At 41.0% G+C, this 24,563-nt stretch overlaps 1 protein-coding gene across 2 annotated transcripts in view; it reads right to left on the reverse strand.

Annotated features, from left to right (window-relative positions):
• Positions 1–24,563, reverse strand: part of EGFLAM (EGF like, fibronectin type III and laminin G domains) — a 181,967-nt gene that overhangs the window by 61,218 nt on the left and 96,186 nt on the right. The gene's annotated exons all lie outside the window — the stretch shown is intronic.

A 24,563-nucleotide genomic window follows, 5' to 3' on the forward strand; every position in this document is an offset into this window, starting at 1 on the left:
CAATGTGTCATTGAAACTGGGTCATCTCCTCCAGTGCAAATATTCAAGATTTGGTTGGCTGGACAGAAAAATGGCAGGTCAGACCTGTGGCCTTTGTCCCTTTAGAGACTCTGTGTTACTGCCAGTTCAAGCCCCATCTCATACCAATTTATTCCTTCTTATCCTGCTCCAGCCAGAAAAAACATTGGTTCTTCTTTTCATTTGGGAGGTACATCATGCTTTCTCTTGCCTCAGGTTCTTTGCACATGCACATTCCCTAGGCTTGGAAATCTTATCCCTCATTGCCCATCTTTTGCCTTTTTAATTATTATATCTCTGCTCAAAATCACCCTCTTGGGGATGTTTTCTCATCCCAGATAAGGTCAGGTTCCCTTCCTATATATTCTCATGGTTCTCTCCTCTTTTATAGCATTTTAAACTTGTAATTATATATTTATTTGTGGAATGATTTCATAACAGTGACTCTTTCAATAGATTGAAAATACCTTAAAGAAGGTAATATCATCTATATTGGTTTCTACTATAACACCAAACCTTACTCATTCCCAGGAACATTGTAGAAATTTATAAAATGTATAAGAAATAAAAAGAGTAAACTTTTGAAATAATTTAGGCATAATAAAAATATATGACTGCAGCATTCATCTGGATTCTTAAACAGCAAAACTTTAGGCACAAAAGGACCCATAGAAAGGGTTTAAAAGCTATCAACAATTCTTTCCAAGATCTTAAAGAAAGCATTCCAGAGACCTTGCCTTGAAAATAATCCATACCCTGTGCCCCTTCTGGGGTGAGTCTTCCAAGTGTCTCTTTAGCATTAAGTTGCTTTGGCTTGGGCTATCTGCTTTAAATGAAGTCAGTCCTGCCACCCTGGCCAAAAATGATGGAACCAGGATCTATGCCTGAGCCTAAGACAATCATATCCAGACCAACCACCTCTGAGAGGCCTGTGTGAAAATCTACCAAAAGACGGCATTCACATCAGAAGGCAAGGCAGATATTTCAACCTTAATCCTTCCTCCCTTACCTCTTCTCTGTAGGTGCTACAGGAGCTAAACATTGGACTTCTGAACCTCTTTTGCATCTAGAGGTGGCCGTGAGGTAGTCTGGGTTGGTAAGATGTAAGTAGAAGTCTTTTGGAACTTTCCTTTCTACTATATTGTCTTTGGCGGTGAGGGTGGTTGTGATGGCTAGAAGTTCAGTGCATTCCTAACTGAAATGAATGGGAGTCAAATGACACAATTAGACCCTCTCCCCAAGAAGTGTATCTACCAACCGTGTGCTGTGCATGCTGAAGGGTGGGGGCGCAGAGCTCCCTTGTGATCCTGAAGGTTACTGGGAGAGACTCCTGGTTCTGCGGAAAATTAGCCTGCTTAACATCAGCCTCGGCAGCACAGGGACTCAGAGCATCTACAAGGATGCTGAATGCATTCCCTTTTTCCTTCCTTTCCCCCAAATTGTCTGCCTGAATGTTTTCCTCCAATCTGAATAGATCTAACTAATCCAGGGTGTGTTTCTATAGTGGTAGGAGTGGGGTGTTGGGAGAGAGCTGCTCTAAGTACCAGCCAGAGGCAAATGTGTTGGCTCTTTTCTGCTCCTGCTTCCTGAAACTCTCATCTGACTTTAGCTCAGGATGATACCCCAGGTGCCAAGTGATTTCTAGAGCCCTCACCTCAAAGCTTCTCCTACTCCTTTATCTTCAGCATACACATGCATAGGACATGCCAACTGTGCATAACTCTGTGGGGTATCACCTTTTGAAGAATATAAACCAGTCAACCAAGTACAAGCCACTATATCTTTCTCCCTCAGAGCCTCCCTTTCTTAAGATAATGGGGCCATGGAAAGTTAAGCAAATGGACAGAAACCAAGGTGTTAGGCACCTACTTTTTTGTTTCCTGCTGATGGAGGAGATACATAGCCAAAGCATAATGCAAAAGGTGGCTGTAAACACAGCAGGAAAACCCAAGGCCATATTTTCATCATGCTGTGCTAGAGATTTCAGACTTGGAATCTTTGTAACTTCAAAGAATAATGAATAACAATTCACTGACAACATTCTATGGTGATACCTCAGGAGTCGAGGTGGAGTGGGTGGTATATTATTTAGGTAGGCAATGAGGACATTTCTGAACAGCCGAAATGTGACTAGCATTAAGATTTCAGTATTATGTATACAACAGGCACTCAATGCTGATTTATTAGATAAGAGAATGACTGAATGACTGAATGTTCTCTTTAAGGGCCAAATCTTAAGTATACTCTGCATATGGTAAACACAAGCTAAATATTTTTTGAAGGACTCCAGTTTTAATCTGGTCAATGCCAATGTTCTAACTGTGCAGCCAGTTATTTTCACTGGGAGTTCAGCAGCAGAGAAAACTATTGTCCATCGTGTCAGAAGGATATGGCTTAAAAAGTGAGATCTCTCTCTCTCTCTCCTTCTTTCCTTCTCTCTCTTTCCATGGGATAATTTGGCAATCTATATCAAATATTTGAGTTATTCAATTTTATAGTTGTATTAAAAATTAAGAAATTAGTCAGATGTATTATAAATGTTCATTACTTCATTTTAAATATGATGGCATGTGATATGTTCATGGGATGACATTATGTTTGGAAAAATGGAGGTCATTGGCCCTTCCCACATAAGCACTGGGGGTAGAAGCACACTGGAGTCAGATGAACAGGGTATAGAGGTAAAAACAAAAAACAAAACAAAACAAAAAAACAACTGGTTAACAATGAGTGTAGAAAACATAAAAACTCTAGCTTGAAGGAAAGCAGAGAAACAAGATGGGAGGGGGAGGCATTTGGGGTCATGGGAGTCTTTTTTATGAATATAGCATACATGTTTGTGTGCTCATGAGAATGATCTAGAAAAGCGGGGATTGAATGTTGGATCCTGTAGCAGAGACTGGGTGGCAAACACAAAACTGACATATATAGTGTGATCTCCAATGGGTCATTACAAAACAGGGCTGAGTTCTGCATTTGAGGCCCAGGAGGTAGAGTACAGAGCAAGATGAGAAAGAGGACAGGCAGCTTGCTGAGGGCTCACAGTCCAGTGGGGAGGGAGACACGCCCACACCCACAGGGTGGGATGACTGATGCTCTGCACATGGGAGCACCACTGTGGCTGTGGACTGTCACCGTGGACTCTCTGTGGTCTTTTTTTTTTTTTTTTAAGATTTTATTTATTTCTTCATGAGAGACACAGAGAGAGAGAGGCAGAGACACAGGCAGAGGGAGAAGCAGGCTCCATGCAGGGAACCTGACATGGGACTCGATCCCGGGTCTCCAGGATCATGCCCTGGGCTGAAGTGGGCACTAATGTCCACTGAGACATCCAAACTAGCCTCTGTGGTCTTTTTAAAAGTAGCTTCACATTTGGGTATCAACTGTGATGTATGATAACCAGATGGTTTAAACCATCTCTTTTAAGTATTATGATAACCAGATGGTTTCAACCAAAGACAATTATACTTTCTCATCCCCCCTCTCCAGTTTGAGACACGATGCTAGGATAAATCATTACCATCACAAAATTCTATATTTGATTAAATGGTTTTTCAACAATTAGAATGAAACAAGGACTGGATCACAAAGTTGGAGAGAGTTTATCACTAACAGACCATCAAGGATTTACTGAAAAGTATGCTTCAGGAAGAAGAAGGAAAGAATAAGATGAAAAATGTATTGGACAGAGAAACTGATAAACATTTGGATGAATCTAAATGTGCATTCTGTAAAAAAAGATGTCTAACCTATGGCTACTAAACAAAATGGGACAAAAATATTAAGAAATAACATGGAAGACAAGAAAGAACTGACTTAGAGGGCACCTGGGTTGCTCAGTGGTTGAGCGTCTGCCTTTGGCTCAGGTCATGATCCTGAGGTCCTGGGATCGAGTCCTGAATTGAGCTCCCTGCATGGAGCCTGCTTCTCCCTCTACCTATGTCTCTGCCTCTCTCTCTCTCTATCTCTCATGAAGAAATAAATAAAATCTTTAAAAAAAAAAAGAATTGACTTAAATTGAGGCTGCTAAGGTTTTATTGTTTGTGATGAGGGTAATAGATGTTGATTAACTTTAGACTACAAAAGATTTTTCTTTTAAGATCTTATTTATTTGTTCTAGAGAGATAGCATGGGGGGGGGGCTAAAGGAGAAGGTCAGAGAGAGAGAGAGAGAGAGTCTCAAGCAGACTCCCTGCTGAGTGGATGCTCACTGCAGGGCTTGATTGCACCACCCTGAGTATATGATCTGAGCCGAAACCAAAAGACTGATGCTTAACCAACTGAGCCACCCAAGCACCCTGATAAAAGTTTGAAAGTTAACAACTTAAGGATGGTAAATAAAGAATGTATAATTCACTCCAAGAGAGGAGAAAGGGGGGGGGGGCTAAGAAAATATTGTCAATTGTATAGAAAACAGGAAAGAAGCACCAAAGATTCCTCCCTGTCACCAAAACTAAAAAAAAAAAAAAAAAAAAAAGCAGAGAAAAAAAGAAAAAAGAAGAAAGCAGAGTAAATAACACAAAATAAAATGGTAGAAATAAATAGAATATGTTAACAATTACAAAACCGAAAAAAAAAAAAACTTGCCATTTAAAGGACAGTGCTTGTCAGACTGGATTTTTACAAGTTAAGCTGTATATTGTTTCTAGAAAGTACCTACAACATAAGACAGTGAGAGATCAAAAGTGAAAAATAATGTAAAAGGTGTTTCAAGCAATAGCCAAAAGGAAGCTAGTGTAGGTGTATTATCATTAGACAACATAAACTTTAAGAGAAAAGAGAAGCAGCATCGTTAATGTTAAAAATGGTTGCTAAATAATGATTAAAGGAGCTACCAGGAATATAAGACGATTCTAAGCTTATATGTACCTAATATTACAATCTCATATATATATCAAGAAGAAGACTGAGAGACGTATAGGTAGGGATATATAGCAGGAAATTTTAATGTGTCTCTCTCAGTAACTAATAGATCAAGCTGACAATATAGAAGTTTGAACAACAATATTAAAAAGGTTGATCAAGTGGACATACATAGAACCCTAGACACCAAAATAAGAGAACATATGTTCTTTTCAAAAAAGTACACAGGAAAACTGCATGAAAAGGAAATTGTGACTACAAAAAGAAAGAAAGAAAATTCCACAGATTAAACTACTGTAAAATAGCCTTTCAAGTATACAAGCCTGGAGAGTAAGTATAACAAAAGCTCACTAAAAGGCTTTGGAAAGATCCAAATAAATGGATGAGATATAACACAGCCATGAATTGGATGGGTCCATATCATGAAGATGCCAATTCCTCCAGAATTAATTTATACATTCAATACAGAATTCAATATAATTCTGATTTGTAAACTCCCAATCGAGTTTTTTATGGAATTGAAAAACTGATTCTAAAATTTATATTGAAGAGTGACAGGACAAGAAAAGACAGGGTAATTTTGAAGAAGAACAAGGTCAAGTAGAATTACCTACCAGATATCACAATTCTATAAAGCTGCATAAATTAAGACAGTATTGACCTAGGGAAGTAGACTATAGTCTAAAGACTAAAGAAATAGACTATAGTGGAACTCAGAAACAGACTTACAAATATGTGGAGATCTGATATGCAGAAAGATGCCATTAAAAATCAATAGGAGAAAGGATTAATGATTCAACAATTGGTACCGGGGCAACTGGTTATCTATATGAAAAAAAAAATATATATATATATATATTAAGTTAGGCTCTTCCTTCTTTATGCCTAAAAGTAAATTTCAGGTATATTGAGACCCTAAATGTGAAAAGCAAAATTTTCAAATTTTTAGGGTAAAACAAAATTTTGCTTGATGATCTTGGAAAGAGGAAGTAGTAAAAAAAAAAAACAAACACAGAAAGCATAAATCATAAGAGAAAAAATTGAGATATTTAACTACATTGAATGAAATAATTCTGTTCATTAATTGATACTGTAAGGGCAGTGAAAGATAAGTCACAGGCTAGTGGAAGATCTATGCAACACATATTACTAAGTGTATTTATCTGGTGGAACGTTATACAGCAGTGAAGCTGCATGAACTAGAGCTTTATACTTCAACTGGTGTGAGAGTCAAAACATAATGTTGGGGAGAAAAATTCATCACCAAGGGGTACTTGCATTGCATTTATAAGAAGTGTAGAAACATTCAAGACAATACCACATCATTCGTAAATAAACATATACATGTTAGCACAATGACTTAACGTGTAGGGAAACCATAACACTAAATGCAAACACCTCCAAAGAAAAGGCAGGAGGATGGGGTGGGGAGGGTACAGGGTGCAGAGGACAGGGATGTTTTCTTTTTCTAACACTGAATCAAATATGGCAACTGTTAAGATTTGACAAAGTTGGGTCATGGATATAGAGATATTCCTGACATTTTTTACTATGTTTGAAATTGTTCATAATAAAAAATAAGCAATGTAACCAAGCCAGAATTTTATTAGGAGGATGAAAATCCACATCTAAGACAGCAAGGACCAAAAGTTACATTGTAGTAACTTCGGTCAGTGACATGGGAGTGAACCTGAGAAATGTCCCCAGAAAGATGAAAAAATGCAAGAGAAAATACTACATAAGGATGTGAATGTAGAGGACAAGATCCAAACCAAGGTCACGGGTGCTTCTTTAGTCTTTACCAGAATGATGGAGACATTTCAAATGTCTTATGAATCAAAGACATAAAAATAAAACGTCTGATCTGGAAAAAAAAATAGACTACAGTTCAAAAGAGCTAATATTGGGGCAACCCAGGTGGCTCAGCGATTTAGTGCCACCTTCGGCCCAGGGTGTGATCCTGGAGACCCCGGATCAAGTCCCACATCGGGCTCCCTGCATGGAGCCTGCTTCTCCCTCTGCCTTGTCTCTGCCCCCCCGCCCCCTCTCTCTGTCTGTCTCTCATGAATAAATAAATAAATTAAAAAAAAAAAAAGCTAATATCATTGCTAAAATGAAAAGACCCAGACCTAGATACAAGTCAGTAAGATTCCTAAAGCAGAAGGAAAAGTCATAGGAACCAGGACGGTGATTTCTGTGCAGACAAGTTGGGGAAGGGGACTTATCGATAGTGTATTAGTATAGGCAAGTTAGGAAGGCAAAGGATGTTAACTACCTTCAGAGAGTGTCTGAACTGTTTTTGAAATACCCTTTATTTTCACTGAAAAGCAGGTTTACATCCTTTAGTGAGATACAAAGAATTCTCTAAGGCCTTGATTTTCTTCTTGTCTTTGCTAATAAGGAGTTTAGAGTTTGGCGACACCCAAGACTTAAGTGACTGTTTTACCTCGTGTGATTATATTTGTATTTCTGGTTTGATTTCTGTTCATCTTACCACACTTATTTTTAATTATGGTGTGTGAATGTGTGTGCATATATTCCACAGTTCCTCAAATAATTTTTGTGCATTGGTGAAATACAAGTGATTTAAACCTACATTCAAATGTCTTGGGTGAACTCACATTCCAAAAGCTTGCAGGGCTCTAGCAGACAGTAGCCCTTAATGATGAGCTATAGAAAAGACCACTGGTGGTAATTAAGCTAGGGAGGGTGCGCTGTCATGATGAAAACAACTTCTACATTATGAATATCATCATAGGAGTAGAGCCAGTCTTAAATCAGAGGAGAGAGTCTGGCTTACGTCCTTACTCTGACCCACAATCCTGTCCAACAATTGATTGAAAACCCTGTGGGGAGTCTGTGACAGGAGCAAGCCAAACTCTCTCTGGGTCATGGATTAAGCTGTGCCTAAGAAACTTTTTTTTTTTTTTCCAAAATAAATGGAAACAAGAGTAATTTGTTCTCACTTTCAAATAGATATTGCCATATTGATTAAACCCACATAGAGAGTGAAGGGAAGCCAGGGGTTCAGCTGAGGGTTTGCAAGCACTGAAGCATCACAAACCGACCTCCATCAGAGAGAAAACGATGAAATGGTAGCGCTGAGAATTCACTGTCTGGATAACAAATGGAATCCTGGCAATGCTTTCCATGGAAGGATTTCCTTTTTCCATGTTTGAAACCTACACCTTGAGAAATTACCATCTGGTTGGAATTTGCTGAGCAAGAAAAGACGAGGATGGAAGAGCACAGGCTTCTGGCCACAGTGGGTACAGTCAATATACCATCCATCTGCTGGGGTCGGGGGCTCCTGCTATGAAGCCGGGAGCAGTAAGGCCAGAAAGGCTGGCTGGGGTTAGATTACAAAAGATTGTGAACATCAGGTTAAGGAGTGTGGCACCTATCCTGTGAACAGGAAGAGCAGGAGTGTAACATGCTAATAATGGGGGTGGTTTTATATTAGCCTAGAGCGGGGGTCCAGGGTAGCTTGCTGTGTTCTGGCGTTGCACCTCTATATCCTTTGGCCTCAAGCACATCCTCAGAGATCTCCCTCAACACCCAGCCCAGAAAACCTTCTACCTGGATTCTCTTGTTCCTCATCCCCTGTCCCTTTGGAGAAATCCCACTCAGCCATTCCTAATGTCACCTCACTGGGAGACCTTTGTCAATCCACTTCCCAGCTTTCTGATGCACAAAATCAATCACTGTCCCCCTCTCCAAGCTACGGAGCGCTCTCTGTATATTGCACATCACTGTACAGGCAGTTAGTTGAATGACAGTCTGGTCACCAGACTAGATCATGAACCCCAGGAAGGCAAGAGCCAGTTCAATCCTCTTTGAAAAAAGTTTGGTAAAAATAACTACTTGTGAAATGAATGGCTGATACTTTTGGTGACTTCTATACTAGAATACACCTCCTGCTTCATGCTTTTCAGTGCTAATTTTTATTTATATGAAGCTGTGTTCAATTTTCTTACACGTTTTGTTCAGTACTATTCAAACTACAGATCTCAAACACATTAGTGAACAGTAAAAATAATTCAGTGGGCATGGCCATGTTCTTTTAAAATGGAACCAAATGGGGCGGGGCTGGCTGACGGTAATAGGGCCGAGCGGCTGTTCACAGAGCAAGTGAAGATGAATGCCAGAGGACTTGGATCTCAGCTGAAGGACAGTATTCCAGTTACTGAACTTTCAGCAAGTGGACCTTTTGAACAGCATGATCTTCTTCGAAAAAGGTCTGCCTTGTGTGAAAAATGAACTTTTGCCCAGTCATCCTCTTGAATTATCAGAAAAAAATTTCCAGCTCAACCAAGATAAAATGAATTTTTCTACATTAAGAAACATCCAGGGTCTGTTTGCTCCACTAAAATTACAAATGGAATTCAAGGCAGTGCAGCAGGTTCAGCGTCTTCCATTTCTTCCAAGCTCAAACCTTTCATTGGATATTTTAAGGGGTAATGATGAGACTATTGGATTTGAAGATATTCTTTATTTTTTTTTTTTAATATTTCTAATTTACTATTTCTTTTTATTTATTTATGATAGTCACAGAGAGTGAGAGAGAGGCAGAGACACAGGCAGAGGGAGAAGCAGGCTCCATGCACCGGAAGCCCGACGTGGGACTCGATCCCGGGTCCCCAGGATCGCGTCCTGGGCCAAAGGCAGGCGCCAAACCGCTGCGCCACCCAGGGATCCCCAAGGATTTGAAGATATTCTTAATGACCCATCACAAAGTGAACTAATGGGAGAACCACACTTGATGGTGGAATATAAACTTGGTTTACTGTAATCTGTTGTGCTGTTCATGAAAATAGAGGGGCTGCATGTTGTTTATAGTCATCTTTTTACTATAATTTGATGTGTACAGCATTAAAAGTACTGACACATGATAATTTTTGCCTAAATAGTATTTGTGATCATTTGAAATGATTTAGTCTTTGGTTTATGGCCATGTGACAATTGAAGCACTAAAGGAAGATGATTTTAAAACTCCCAATTTATATGAAAACAATAGCCTTCTATATGTCTTTCAAAAATTGTTGTTAATGAGTATTTTAAAATTGTACAGGTTTCAATCCAGCCTGTTTTCTGGGTATCCCATAAATTTAATTTTGATTACCATTATCAGCATTTGAGTCTACAACCTTCATAGTAGCATCTCAGAATAAATATCTGTAATTGATTTCAGTGGTAACACTTCAAATTAAGTACAGAGTAGGGTATTTATATTTTACCTTGTTTCACTATAGCCTGTTGATACTTATAAGAAAAATACTGGGTTTATTGATGCTATTTTAGAATTGTAGCCATTTGATTCTTTCAATTTGAAAAGTATAAGTTCAAAGGTTTTGATTTTGGTCTTGTCTTTAAAATGAAAAATCAACCAGCATATGTTGATTACCTTGTTGTAATGGATAGATTTATATATCACAAGATGATTAAATAGAAAAAAATTACAATATTCATGTACACACACCATGTATCCCTGAACAGATTCCATAATTATTTAAAAATAAATCTTCATTATAGTTAAAAAAAAATAAAAATAAAATGGAACCAAATGGTATAAAAATATAAAGCTCTGCATTCAGCATGAGTGGGTATTGTTCTGGGAGACAGTTGCACACACACGTATTTATACGTACATTTGTGTGTGGTGTGTGTCGGGCTACAGTGCAAATTGCATATTCTTACTGTGGGAGGCAGTCCAAAAAAAACTGAGAAATATTTCGCTCTAGTTGATTTTTTGAATGCTGGTTAATTTTCCAGTCTGATTGCCATTTTATTTTGAGCAAAGGTTAGATTTTCTAATTTTATTTTTATCTTCAAGTTGAGTTCCTCAACCTTAGCACTATTGACATTTCAGGATAGATCACTGCTGTGGATGCCCGTCCTGGGCATCACAGGATACTTAGCAGCATCCCTGGCTTCTACCCACCAGATGCCAGTAGCACCTACCAGAGTTGTGACAGCCAAAAATGCCCCTCCGGCACTGCTACCTGCCCCCTAGGAGGCAAAATTACCCCCATTTGAGAACTACCACTCTATGGTGCCCCCAAATAATTCAGGCATTCAGGCAGCCTTTAGGAAATGCATAAGACGATCGGAAGCAAAGATCCTGGAGGCACTTACTGAAATGGAAGGTCTGAGGATACCGATCTGCAAAGTTTCTTAACCTCTGTCAGGTTTACAACCAGGTCCCAACAGGCCACTCTCTGACTGCACAGAACATCATCAGTCTAACCACAAGATTTTCACTAATGTGGCTAGACAGAGCAGTGCACAGCAGGACACAGAAAGTGTTCGGGGTCAGGAGGTGTTTTTGGAAGCAACAAGAGGGCTGAGAAAGAATCCCAGTACTGTTAGCTGAAAGAAGTAGAGCCTTGCAGTGAAAGAAGGATGTCAGGAACCTCACGTGCAGGGTTTCTACTGGGACCATGGAAGCAACAGTCCCCTTGCTCTGAAAAGAAGCTACAAGTACGTAGGAAATACAGGAAATAAGTGTATGTGGCAAGAAGTGACACTACTCTTCTGTAGAAGGGCCTGACCATGCAAGTAGGGTCTTGGCAGCAGAGAAGTGGGTAGGGAATGAAAAGAGAACTGACCAGAAGTGCCATGAATCTAATACTTACAGCCACTGTGACCTAGAATTAGTCATATAATCTGTTGACGCTTCAGTTCCTAATCGGAAAATTGCGGAAGTTTGACTATGTCCTTAAACTACCTGCTAGTTCCAAAATTCCATGACTTGGTTTGGCTCTCTACTTTTTTCTTTTCCTTAAAGCAATACAGAATTGCCTTACTGTCGGTCTCCCCTCCTGTCTCGTTGGTTTCCATTCCATAGCCACAATGATCCTGTTTAATATGTAGATCACATCATATCACTCTGCCGCTCAAAATACTTCAAGGTCTTTGCACCTAACTTAGAATAAAACCCAGAGTCTTCACTGAGACCTACAGTGTTTGACCACTGGCCTCTGACTGTCTTTCTAATCTCGTTTCCTATCATTTTTGTCACTTACCATGTCCCTGCCACGAGAGCCTCCTTACAGCTCCTAGAGTATCCCAAGCCTGCTCTCACCCAAGGATCTGCACGTTTGCAGCTCCCTCCACACAGAGAGAGGGATGCTGCTCAAATCCTTTTTGACAGCCCATCCCAAAGAGCAGTTCCCTCCATTCTCTCTGCCCTCTTACTCTGTCTCTCTTCCTCTTAAGACTCATCATTAAAGACATATTACTTATGTAATATAATGAAGACTAATTTTATTATCTACTTACTTTCAGAGACTGACTCTCGAACATATAGGCTCCATGAGGGCAGGGATCATCTATCCTGTTGACTGCTAGACCCCAGTATATTATAGGCATTACATACACATTTTAAACATGAATTGGCAAAAGAACATTTACACAAGTGAAATAATTGCTGTAGATTCAGAAATGAAATACTTTCTTGGGCATCCTCAAGACATTTTCCAACTTAACATAATTACCAGTGGTGATAATGTCTGAAGTAAAGAGCAAAAAACAAAACCAAAAAAGGCCTAACTTCAAGTTGCACATAGCCTTAAAAAAAAAAAAAACCTTTGCTCTTTTAACTTTCATTGTTCTAATTCTTTCTGTACTGGACGGCCTTTCATTCATTTTATTTTAGAAATTCACTCTCTGGGTTCTTGGTACCATGAAGACTCAGCATGGGTTACAAGCAGGATGTCACAAAGCCCTCAGATCTCTGCAGAGATTTCAGTTTGTGCTTGCGAACTTTTCTTTCTATTGCTGAAACTACAATCTAAAATTAGCTGCCCTCTCCCCTTTAGGTTGGGACTAGTTAACTGGGGAAGAAGTCAATCATGTGAGGCAAGTGAGGGAACTTCCCTGGGTTCCCCTTCTCAACCACCTCTGGTGATGCCAAACTGATCCCAAAGGTCTTCCAGCTGTGAAAGTCTGTGAACTACCGCCATCTGCTGGGTGGCTTGGGAACTACCGCCATCTGGGGGCGAGGCTTCCTACTTCCTCCCCAGGAGCAATTGTTGGTCATCCCCCAGGGTTTGTGATCCTTCGGACGTCTGGCCTTTGCGATTCCTTTATGACCAGATGATCAGGGCTACTGATGGGAGCAAAAGAGACATACATTTACATTTTTAAGTATGGTAGACACGGGGGTTTGAGTAAGATAGCTGCGCTAATAATCCACATTCCCTGACGGATCTGTAGCTTAACATACAGGTGGGAATGAAAAGCTGGAAATAAAAATTGCAGTATGAGACCTGAGCTTTGAGGCAGATGATTTTTCCTTTTGAAACATAGTTTTGTCTTAAAAGTGTGTGTGAACAATGTGCTTTACTATGTACATTACTTATCAAAATACTAATAGTTGGGTTTCATATGCCATCCATATTACCAATTGGCTGCACACATGAGTCTATCCATGAATAAGTATAAGGAAGGGATAACAGTCCTGACCCACTCTGCTGTACAGAGATGTCAGAGGGGAAATATAAACGTAGACAAGCTGAAAGCTAAGTAAGGGCATTAGTGGGAGGCCCTGCTTTGTATATAATAGTGAAACAATCTAAGTGTCTATCAATTAAGAATTAAATAATGTGGTAGAGCTTTCCAATGGAATATACTATAGTTATTAATGATGTAGATCTGTATTTGTTGATATTTAAAGATGTGCCTAGCATTTTGTTACACAGAAAAGTTATATGTACTCTGATCTCAGCATTGGATTTTTAAAAATCCTCTAAGATTATAGACTACGATGTTAATAGCTGCTATGCCTAGATGCTGAAATTAAATATAATTTTCATTTGGATTTTTTTCCACTTTTAATGTTGTTTGAATGTTTTTTTCTAATTAAGTGTGGATTACTTTTTCTACTTAAAGACAACAAAAAAAAGCAATTTCTGCTTTGACATTATTGCAATGGTTTCCCTGGTTGGTCTCACTGCTCTTCTTCTGGCCTCTTCCCATACTGGTACCTGTGCTTTCACTGAAACCTAAGTGAGATCTTTACATTCCTCTGGTCAAGCCCCCAACCCTCCCAGTCTTCTCATCTCCTCTCCAGTAAAAGCAACGTCCAAGGGCCTCCAACATCCTAATCAACTATTACCATGACTTCACTTTCCCTGCTACCTCATCTCCTTACAAACCTCTCCCCCAAATACCCCTAATCCAGCCACACAGGCCTCCTTTGTTCTTCCCTGAACATCCCAGGATGCTCCTGCATCAAAGCCTCTGAATTTGCCTAGAACACTCTTCTCCCAGGTGGATCAATGGATAGATTAGATAGACAATAGGTAGATAGATCAACTGATCTATTGCCCCAGGTACATGTACCCAGAAAATTCACCCCATCTTTCTTCCTCAAATGTCACCTTCTCAGGAGGCTTTCTCTGACTGCCCATCCCCTTGTCTATTTTGCATTTTGCTAGCCCTTATTCCCATCTGACACAGTATGTACATTTTTAAACTGATCTGTTCATTGCCTGTCTGCCCTGACTAAAATGTAAGCTCTGCAAGGTCAGAGACTCTTTTCGTCTGTTTTGTTCACTGCTGAAACCCCAGTATTCGAAACAGTGCCTCGCCACCATGGCACTAAGTATTTTTTGAAAGAGCAAATGGGTATGTTGTAAAAATAACTTGGGGGAACTGATTCTTTAGGAAAAAGAAATCCCACAAACTTTGGGAACCAAGTTGAAAACAAGGTCATCACCAAACTGCACTCTTATCCAGGATCTGCAGCTAAGTGACCTTGAGAAGACTGTTGAGTCATTCTGGGCCTCCATTTCCTCATCTGCCAAATGAAAAATTAGTCCTCGTCCACTCTGAGTTTATAAAACTTTCAGTCAACCAAAGTTGACTATGAGACCTGTCAACCTCCCTTGTTTAAGGCAAATGCTAAAAAAGGCAAAGATGAATGCGATAAGGTTCCTGTTCTCCATCAGTAAGAGTGAAAGGCTGAAACATAATCCCATATTTTTGGGATCTATATTAAAAGGCCCCAATCTCTTATTATATGAAATGATACTGTTACTTCTCTTGGTGGATTCCTTTCTTCCATCCCCCAGCATCTTCCCCTCCTCCTGTCCACTAGGGCCGCCCGGGCCCTGGGAGGCTGACCCATGGGGCTTCCAGCGGTGATGTGACCATCTGGAGCGTCAGCAGGAGAGTGCAAGCAGGAAGGAGAGGAGTCAGCAGTCAGCAATCTCTGTCCTCCAACTTCCAGTCTACTAGGTTGTCACCGACACAAGTCTGAAGGTCACAGCTCTTGCCGGATGGCTCTCCTTGTCTGTCTCCAGGTGCTGGCAATTGCTTGCTTTTGCTTTCCTTACAGCTACCCAAACTTTTGCAAAAGGTTCCTTAGCTAAACTCACTTCAAATTAACTGTGAGTGCCTCTGTTTCCTGCTGACACCTATGATCATTAGAAAAATCATCGTTGCTCCCATGGTTCCTTCTTACGTGTGCATCTTTGTTTCATATTTGGTTGCATAATCAGAAGAGCTCCATCAAACTCAGCCAGTGTGCACTCTGTCCCTCCTCCATGTCTGTCCCGGAGTCCATCTGAGTTCATGGGCCTCCTCTCTCTGTGCTAAACCACCACTGTGGTCCTCCTCTCTCATGCAAGAACCTCAGTGATTCATAGATTTAGATGCTAAGAGATGATGGGCGGGGGTGGGGGATGGGATGGGGGTGGGGGATCTTGCTTTTTGTGTAAAAGCAAGACGTCCTCCAAAGGAGATAATGGAAAAGATGAACCATGATATAAGGAGTATAAAAGAAAGGACAAAATGAGTAATAAGGAAATAGGAGGTAACAAAAGGAAAAATAGTAAAGAACATCTGCATATTACTTCAATATATTAATGTTTCAAAATCCACTGAGACATTGAGACGGAGTGCAGTAAGTAGTATACCCTTGCTCACAATGTGGCCATGAAAGAGCAGCTGACTGGTTCAACAGATGCTTCGGTTGAAACTAGAGCATCACGAGCGCCTCTTCTTTGGAAAATTATATTTTTCTTATCATTTGTTTTAGTCTTTCTTCCTTAGCTAGCCAGCGGGGGTAAAATATCCGCGTAGTGATTATAAGTAAATGTATGGTAATGTGAGATGTACAGAGGCCTCTGAAGAACAATTAATAGGTAGCAGGTATTTAAACAGCAAAGTGAATCATTCCCTTTAGAACAAATAAAGTTGTGCAAATGAGCCCTACTCGGATTTACATGCATCGAGGTATTAGCAAATCAATAGGGCGATTACTGTGGAGGGCACCTGAATGTAAAATCGCATTTGAGGTTATGTTTATGCACAAACTGCACACTTAAAATGCAGATTTACCTAGGCTAGGAGGGAAACAAATGATTTGTTCTTCCTCCTGTTCTCTTTTTCTGTCTTACATTCCAAAGATTTACAAATCCATGAAGCTCACCAATTTACAGGCCTAACTCAAGTTCCGGGCATGATGCCCAGCAGAACAACCATCCTCAGCTTTCTCACTGTTCCTGGAGACCAGCGCAAACCTGTCCAAATGCACCTAGGTTGTAGGCTCTCTGGGGCTCTCATTTCTATCTGAAGTTTTATGTGACAATTAAAATTAAAATTAAATTTCAGGTGAAAATTCAATTTCCATCAAGGAGACAATTTCATTTGTATGCACTAATTGATTCTTTCCAAGTGTGATGTAATTGCTACCAAGTAGATTCTCTAAGTTTCCCGGACAATCTCCTGAAATCTGGGGTGGGGGAACCCCAGTAAGATACCAGAGAGGTCAGCAAACTATGACCCTCAGGCCAAATCTAGTCCAGTTACCTGTCTTTATACTTGTGAAATAAATTTCTAGGCCCAAGATGGAGCTGCTTCTGCCTCTGCCAGGGGTATCACATCAGCAAACAGAACATAGGTTTTCTTTGTGTCCCTGTAAATGCTCCTCATGACCAGAAATTGAGCCAGCCAATCCCAAATGCCCAAGCCAACTCTGAGCTCTATACTTATCCCAATATAAGTATAGAGCTTTTTTTCCCAATTCATTTTCTATTTTTCTCCTCCTGCTGCTCATTCTTTACCCTGCAGATGCTTCCTGCTTATCATCCCATTTTGCAGTTCTCTGGAATCTTGAGAACGGAGACTGCACATTTCATGAAGTGTTAAAGTTTGTGTGTATCACCTAAATTATCTTCTTTAATCCTTTTAAATAGTACATGAGTTAAGTGGTTTTTCCTTCCTTCAATGGTTGAAAACAAGTTTAAAAAATATCTTGCGACATGGGAAAATGATATGAAATTCAATTTCCCATGCCTGTTGATGAAGTTTTATTGGAACACAATCACACATATTTTATTTTATTTTTTTGTCTATGGCTGCTTTCACACTACAACAGCAGAAGTGAACTCAGAAATTCCAAGATATTTACTACCCTGCCCTTTACAGAAATATCTGCTGATCCCTGTCTAAGTAAATGGTTAACTTTGGGGAGGTTAAAAACAAGCAAACAAAAATTAGAGGTACAGTATTTATAACTGTGAGGTCTCTCTTTCTTTCCTTCTTTTTTTCTTTTTTTTTTTCCTCTTTTTTCCCTGAATTCAAGATGTGCTTGAGTGGTGAGAGAGAAGAAATTTTGTTAGCAAAATTCATTGTCCCTTGTAGTTTTAATTATCTAATGTCTTCTAAATCTGCAATCTTTTAAAACCAACCAACCAACCAAATCCATCCTAATGATTCTGCTTGACCTAATTCTCCTAGTCTCTTCTATTCTTCCACTTAATGTCAGGGCAGTTTTTGTCCTTGACCGTTTGTTTCTGAAATCTGACATTCTAATATCCTCAAGGCTCAAGAGCAGAGCTCAGGGTGTGGAGTCATAAAGGAAAAGCGATAGACTGACTGGCGGTCACCTGGAGGTCAGTTCCACCATCCTCCCGTAACTATGCATGGAGGAAATACTTATTGATGTCTCCTTCACCTTGAAAAGTGGGCAGAGGGACACCTGGGTGGCTCAGCAGTTGAGCGCCTGCCTTTGGCCCAGGGCATGATCCTGGAGTCCTGGGATCCAGTCCCACATCAGGCTCCCTGCATGGAGCCTGCTTCTCTCTCTGCCTGTGTCTCCGCCTCTCTCTCTCTCTCTCTCTCTCTCTCTCTGTGTGTCTCATGAATTAATAAATAAAATCTTTAGGAAAAAAAAAAAAGAAAAGTGGGTAGAGGTCATAATCCCTGTTTCACACGTGTTTCCTCAAAATGATCTTTAGAAGTAGAAAATATTATCTATCTCAGACATTATTGTACCCATTTTAGAGATGAGAACGCTGAGGCCCAGAAAGATTAAGTGACTTTCCTGAGTTCCCACAGCAACATAATAAGAGAATCGTTCTCCTGGCATCAGGCCCAGGCATGCCTAACGGATTCTGTTCCACCTAAAGTTACAGTATTTGGAGGCAGTGAGGAACTTTTCAAGAGTTGGTGAGGATTTTTCATAGGCACTGACCAAAAGAGGCAGTTGGCTATACATATAAGTTATGGGGATTTGGGGAGAAGCTGCTCCAGTCCCTTCCTGTCTGCTTCTTACCCATCCCTGGTGCACATCACTGCTTTCTATTCCCCACTCGCTCCCTCTCCACTCACTGCTGCAGCCAATTCAAGGCACTGCCACCAAATAGGAGCCCTTACTAGTGACTGGGGATAAAGGAACTCTACTTGTGGCTAGGTGTGTAACAACATGCACTGAGGAACCCTTGCACGCTAAGCAGGTCTCTGGGGAGACAGTCAGGAAGGATCCAAACCTCAGAGCAAAATTAGATTCACTCACAGACATTCGCATGATAAGGTTATATAAACAGATACACAACCCATGCCAGCTGCAATGTCCCAGTAAGCAGGAAGGTAGAGACAAGAAGGGGGTGGCCGGGGTGGGGAGGGGAGGATAGAGAACATCATGAAATCAACTCTACTGTAGAAATTTGATTGATTTGGACCAGGATGGGTTGTCTCAGCTCAGTAGAAGAGAGTGTTTCTGCAACAGTTGTAGAAAATGGGCTGGGAGGTGGGGGAGCATTTGGTGGAAACCAAATCCACACTGGCAACCAAACCCACACCGGCATCTCACACCTTCCTATGCCATCTCTGAAGGTCTAGGCCCATGATTAGACTTGCTAGAACCAAAGGGAAAATGCACTTGAATTGAGCATAGAAATGTTAACAGCAGCTTATTCTAAATAACAAGAAAGAAAACAGGAGTAGACATGGGCTTGGTCAGAAAATGTCTCTCCCTCCCTCACCCCCTCATCAGCAACTTGTGCTCTTTTGATCACGAGATTCTCTTGCAAAGGCCTCTTTTCCATCCTTACTGTCTTGAACTTAAACCCCCAGGTTTTGCTCCCTTCTTTCCTTCCTCTCTCCCTCTCTCTCTTTTTTAAATATTTTATTTATTTATTTATTTGAGAGAAAGAGAGACAGAGACGGTGAGAGAGAACACAAACAGGGAGGAGAGAGAAGCAGAGTCCTCGCTGAGCAGGGAGCCTGATGTGGGAATCGATCCTGGACCCCGGGATCACGACCTGAGTCAGATGTTTAACCTACTGAGTCACCCAGGGGCCCCTTCCCTCCCTTTTTTATTCTACTTTTTCTTTTTTGTGACACATTGCAATTCTGAAGTTGGACTTTTCCTGTGAACCTTGCCAGTGGGGAAAACTGGTGGGTTTCTAGACTACCTTTCTCCTTCCATCTTCTCTTTGAATTCCCCAGACAGTAGCAGGAGAAAGTTTCCAGCCTCCAAAATAGTCATGAGCTCTTGTCTTAACTCACAAGAGTTAAGAAGTCAATCACCGACTCCATAAATATTTACTGAGCATCTACTTTGTGCATAGTGTTGGGAGCACAGCCCTGAGCAGGACATTCCAACTCCACTCTGAAGCCTATCCTGCAGAAGGGATGCAGATAATAAAATGGTGAGCATGCACCATTTTATTTCAAGCAGTGAGCATGCTCTGAGGAATTTAAAGCAGGAACGGGGCTCAGGTAAAGGAGGGTAGAGTTCAGTGAAGTCTGTCTGAGGAAGTGACATCTGAGCTAGCAGGGGTGCGAGCGGCGGTCATGGAAAGATCTGGAAAAGAGAGTTCCAGGCAGGGGAAACAATGGGTGCAAAAGCCCCAAGGCAGGGAAGAGCAAGATGGCTTTGGTGAGGAACAAAATAGCACCTTCTGTTGAGAAGACCCTGACAATACCAAGGACACTTCAGCAAAGAATTTCTTGGTTCTTTCTCTGCCTAAATAATGAAGATAGAACAGGACAAATGAAGTGGCTGAGGGTGTTCGGACCAAATTCCATTCTCTGAAAAGGTTATGTAACCCTACAGTTGGTCAAACGTGTGAGTTCTTTTTCATTCCATTTCATTTGTCTTTGGGAAAACAAACAAACAAACACAAATTTTGGCTTTTTACTTCCACCATTTCTATTATTTCCAACTCGTGCGTGCCCTCTTTTACTCTTTCCAGCCTTTTCAATCACACTAAGCTTGGATCCCAGCAAATAAGCAGCCACCAGATGGGGCGAACACATGTCCTACAAAACCACATGAGTGGACCTGTGCCCTGAGGCCCCACAGAGCCCCCTGCTCCACCCAGCTAATTTCTGAGATCAATCACAGGGAAAAAAAGATGCATAGTACAATAAGGCAAATATAATGTTGGCATTTCTTTCTCAAAGAAAAAAAAATGAGCAGGATGGGGTAAGGAGTGGCAAACCATGACCTTTACTTTTGTATTTCCTCAGGGGAAATAGGATCTGATATGTGTGCAAAGTCACCAGCAAGAGGTTGGCAGTAAATACAGGGTAGCATCATTGTTATTCAAGGTCACCAAAGTGATTCGATTTCTCATTAGAGGATCTTGCCGCTGAAACATCTTAATATTTTCTTCCCATCCCACTTTTAATTTGGTGGAGCTGAGGTGAGATGTGGGCATTGGGCACACGGGGCACCACTTCAGAGAAGCCATCAAACCTTTCCTCACTCCTAGTGAGCACCAAGTCCAAAAATCACTGGGCCTCGGCTCTGATTAACCATACACACTAGGAACTGAGATCCACCACTGGCCTGGTCAGCAGTTAAGCTGCTAATAGGGTCTGGCATTAACAGGTCAGGGGAAGTCAATGCCCTGTCAGTGGAGCTGAGATGTTCTCTTTCCTTATGAAAGGAGGTGGGTGTAGACCTAAAATAAGGAACAGAGGGGCCCTGCCCATGGTGGTGTCCAGGGTGGGATCTCGAGGAATCCCGTTGGGCCCTCTCCACCTTGGTGGTCAACGTGAACATTCTGTTCTGAAGCTCACTGTTGAGGAAGCAAAGAAGTTACTACACCAAGAAAACATCCCTGTGGGATGGACTTTGAAGTGGAGAAACGAATGGTTAATTGTAAGGCAGGATTTGAACTCAAACTTAGCTGACTGCAAAGCTTTCAAAGACTCAATTTTTAAAAATTTATAAAAAGGGATACTATTGCTCCAGCACAGGGTTTCTGTGAGAATTAACATGGAGGGGCGCCTGCGTGGCTCAGTCTGTTAAGTGCCCACTCTTGGTTTGACTCAGGTTGTGATCTCGGGGTTGTGAAATCAAGCTCTGCACCAGGCTCCATGCTCAGCGCAGAGTCTGCTTGGGTTTTTTTTTTTCCCTCTCTCTTTCTCTCTCTCTGACCTTCCCCCTGTGCATTCTCTCTCTCTCAAATAGATAAATACATTTTTTTTTTTTTTAAAAAAAGAAGAATTGACATGGCATTTCCTAAGTAATGCCCTCAGCACAGTGCCTGGCTCATAGGAGGTTGTTGCAACAGTAGCCTTGATATTGAGAATTTATTATGTTTCAGATAAATGCTATTTGGTAATTAGGTTATTTTATATATGGAAAATGGGCTGGGAAACTAATAATCTAAAGTAATAGCAGAATAAGGAGCGTGAATGTAGTGGAATACAAGGTTAACAACGAGTTAACATATTGGAAGCAATCACGAGAAAAGAACTCCCAACTGAAATACCAATTAGAGCACATTCTTATGCATTCATGAAACCAGCCCCCTCATCAATTCTATTTCTGTTTTCCTGATTTGAGCCACTATATACATGTAAAACACAGTTAAATTTTATTTATTTAAGAATATTTCATAGTTGAGAGTTTTCACTGAATCAGCCGCCTCCCCTACACATAATTACTTTGCAATGATACAGTGTTAGTTCACAGGGGAGATGGATCATATGCAACGTTACATATGGTGAAGCAATTTCACATGCCTCATCCCACTTAATTCACAAAGCTGCCACCCACCAGTGGGGAAATAATTATCGGTAACTGCAAACTCAGACCAGTGTTTCCGTTTAAAAAAGAAAAAAAAGTTAGAGACGTCCCAACCTCTGCCCTCCTCCCGGGACTCAGTCTCCACACCCACACCCAGGGCCAGCACAAGTTGTCACATCTCATCCTTCTACTTCCTTGTCTATGTGGAGAAGGCGATAGGAAGGCACAGAGGAAATAAGCACAGAGGAGCTAGACTCTGGGGAAGCAAGTAGGGTGGGAGGCACACCACACCGAGCAACCGCTCAGCCCATAATGTAAAAAGACGAACAGCATGTTTCAGATCCTGGGGCCTGCCCCAGCCACTGCCGCCCCAATTTTGGCCATGTCCCCCAAAGCTTAACCAAAGATTATACCACAGATCTCATCTAGCAAAAGTGGAAGGAGACCTTCCTGGACTTGAAATAGAATCGTTAACATTTCTCTGGAAAGGAGCTTCATTCTTTGTCATATGACTGGGGAGTTTTAGCTTCTAAACCCTAAGGAAGAAGAATGAAACAATTGCTGGGTGATCATAGTTACTCTTTAACTATGAGCGTAGGTGTGTGTGTGTGTGTGTGTGTATAGGTCTATGCATGTGGGGTATATGCCTATGTTTGTGTGGGTACAAGTGTATATCTGTGTCTGTGTGTACATATGTGTGGGGAGTGGCCTCACCATAGCCCCATAACCCTCATCAATTCAATTTAAAAAAAGAAGCTCTGAAATTCAAGGTTTGGGTAAGGACTGTTTTCAGAAAAGCCAAAATTCCTAGGACTTGGGGAATGTGGTAAATCTGCACCCCTGCAAACAGCTATGGCCTTGGAAGTCACCATGTGTGAGGAGCTTATTCAGATTGACTAACCAATATAAATAGGGCTCTGCATTGGCCAATAGAAGCACTACCTAACTGGCAGTGTTTGGTAGGCTTTTTTTTTTTTTCTTTAAAATCCATTTAATTAACATACAGTATATTATTATTTTCAGAGGTAGAATTTAGTGATTCATTAGTTGCATATAATACCCAGTGCTCATTACATCATGTGCCTACCTTAATGCCCACCACCCATTTACCTTATCCCCCCACCTACCTCTCCTCTAGCAACCCTCAGTTTATTTCCTAGAGCTAAAAGTCTCTTATGATGTGTTTCCCTTTCTGATTTCATCTTATGAAATACCAGATATTGGCAAGGATGCGGAGAAAGGGGAACCCTCTTACAGCTGGTAGGATTGCAAACTAGTACAGCCACTCTGAAAAACAGTATGGAAGCTCCTCAAAAAGTTAAAAATAGAGCTACTCTGTGATCCAGCAATTGCACTAATAATGTTTATCCAAAGGATACAAACATAGTGAAGCACATGTGGACAAATGCATCCCAATGCTTATAGCAGCAATGTCTACAATGCCTACAATAGCCAAAATGTGGGAAGAGCCCACTTGTCCATCCACAAATGAATGGATAAAGAAGAATGGAATATTACTCAGCCAGCAACAGAATGAAATCTTGCCATTTGCAGCAACACAGATGGAACTAGAGGGTATAAGGCTAAGTGAAATAAGTCAGGCAGAGAAAGACAAATACCACGTGATTTTACTCATATGTGGAATTTAAGAAACAAAACAGATGAACGTAGGGGAAGGGAAAGAAAAACAAAATAAGGTAGGCTTCTTTTCTGAGAGTTCTTCTCTAAGGTAAAGAGGACCCAGGGTGGCAGCAGGGATCTTTAGACATGGGAACCTGGAAGCATTTGTTGTTAAAACTGAAAATATTACACAATTTTCAAACAAAAAAGTGCCAACATCCCAGCTCTGAGGTCTCCCCACTAGAGCATTCTAAGTTTATGGCAATATGCCCCCCATTTCCAAAAGACAGAGATTTCTAAGCCAGATGGGCAAGGTGGTCAAAGCAAGTGCAGGTCTTGCTTGAATCATGCGGGAACTTCTTAAACCCTAAACCATCATCAGAATCTGACTTCTCACAAAATCCCTGGGGGGTTTAATAGACAGTGGCCCAGGCTTCCCGCAGCCCACCAGGAGGAACTTCTGCCATCAGATGACCCCCAGCTACATGTCAGTGTACCAGATTTGATTCTCCCTGCCCCTCATTCAGTGGGCCTGATTTGTGTCTTTGGTTACGCAGGTGAACACTAACCCTGAAGAGTCGGGGAGCATTACTGCTTTGTCCTATGATTCTAAGATGAACCCATTTTCTCAAAAGATGCAAAGGGCAGGAGGTAGGGGGAGGCTGCAAATCATCTTGATATATGATTTGTTCTGTAATTGTGAAAACGCTGACCTCCAACTCCCCAAGGATGGTGCAGAAATAAACCTTCTGCTGACCTCCTGTACACAGAAACAGCCTGTGTCCCCA

This window comes from Canis aureus, chromosome 4 (assembly GCF_053574225.1).
Source record: "Canis aureus isolate CA01 chromosome 4, VMU_Caureus_v.1.0, whole genome shotgun sequence".
NCBI lineage: Eukaryota > Metazoa > Chordata > Mammalia > Carnivora > Canidae > Canis > Canis aureus.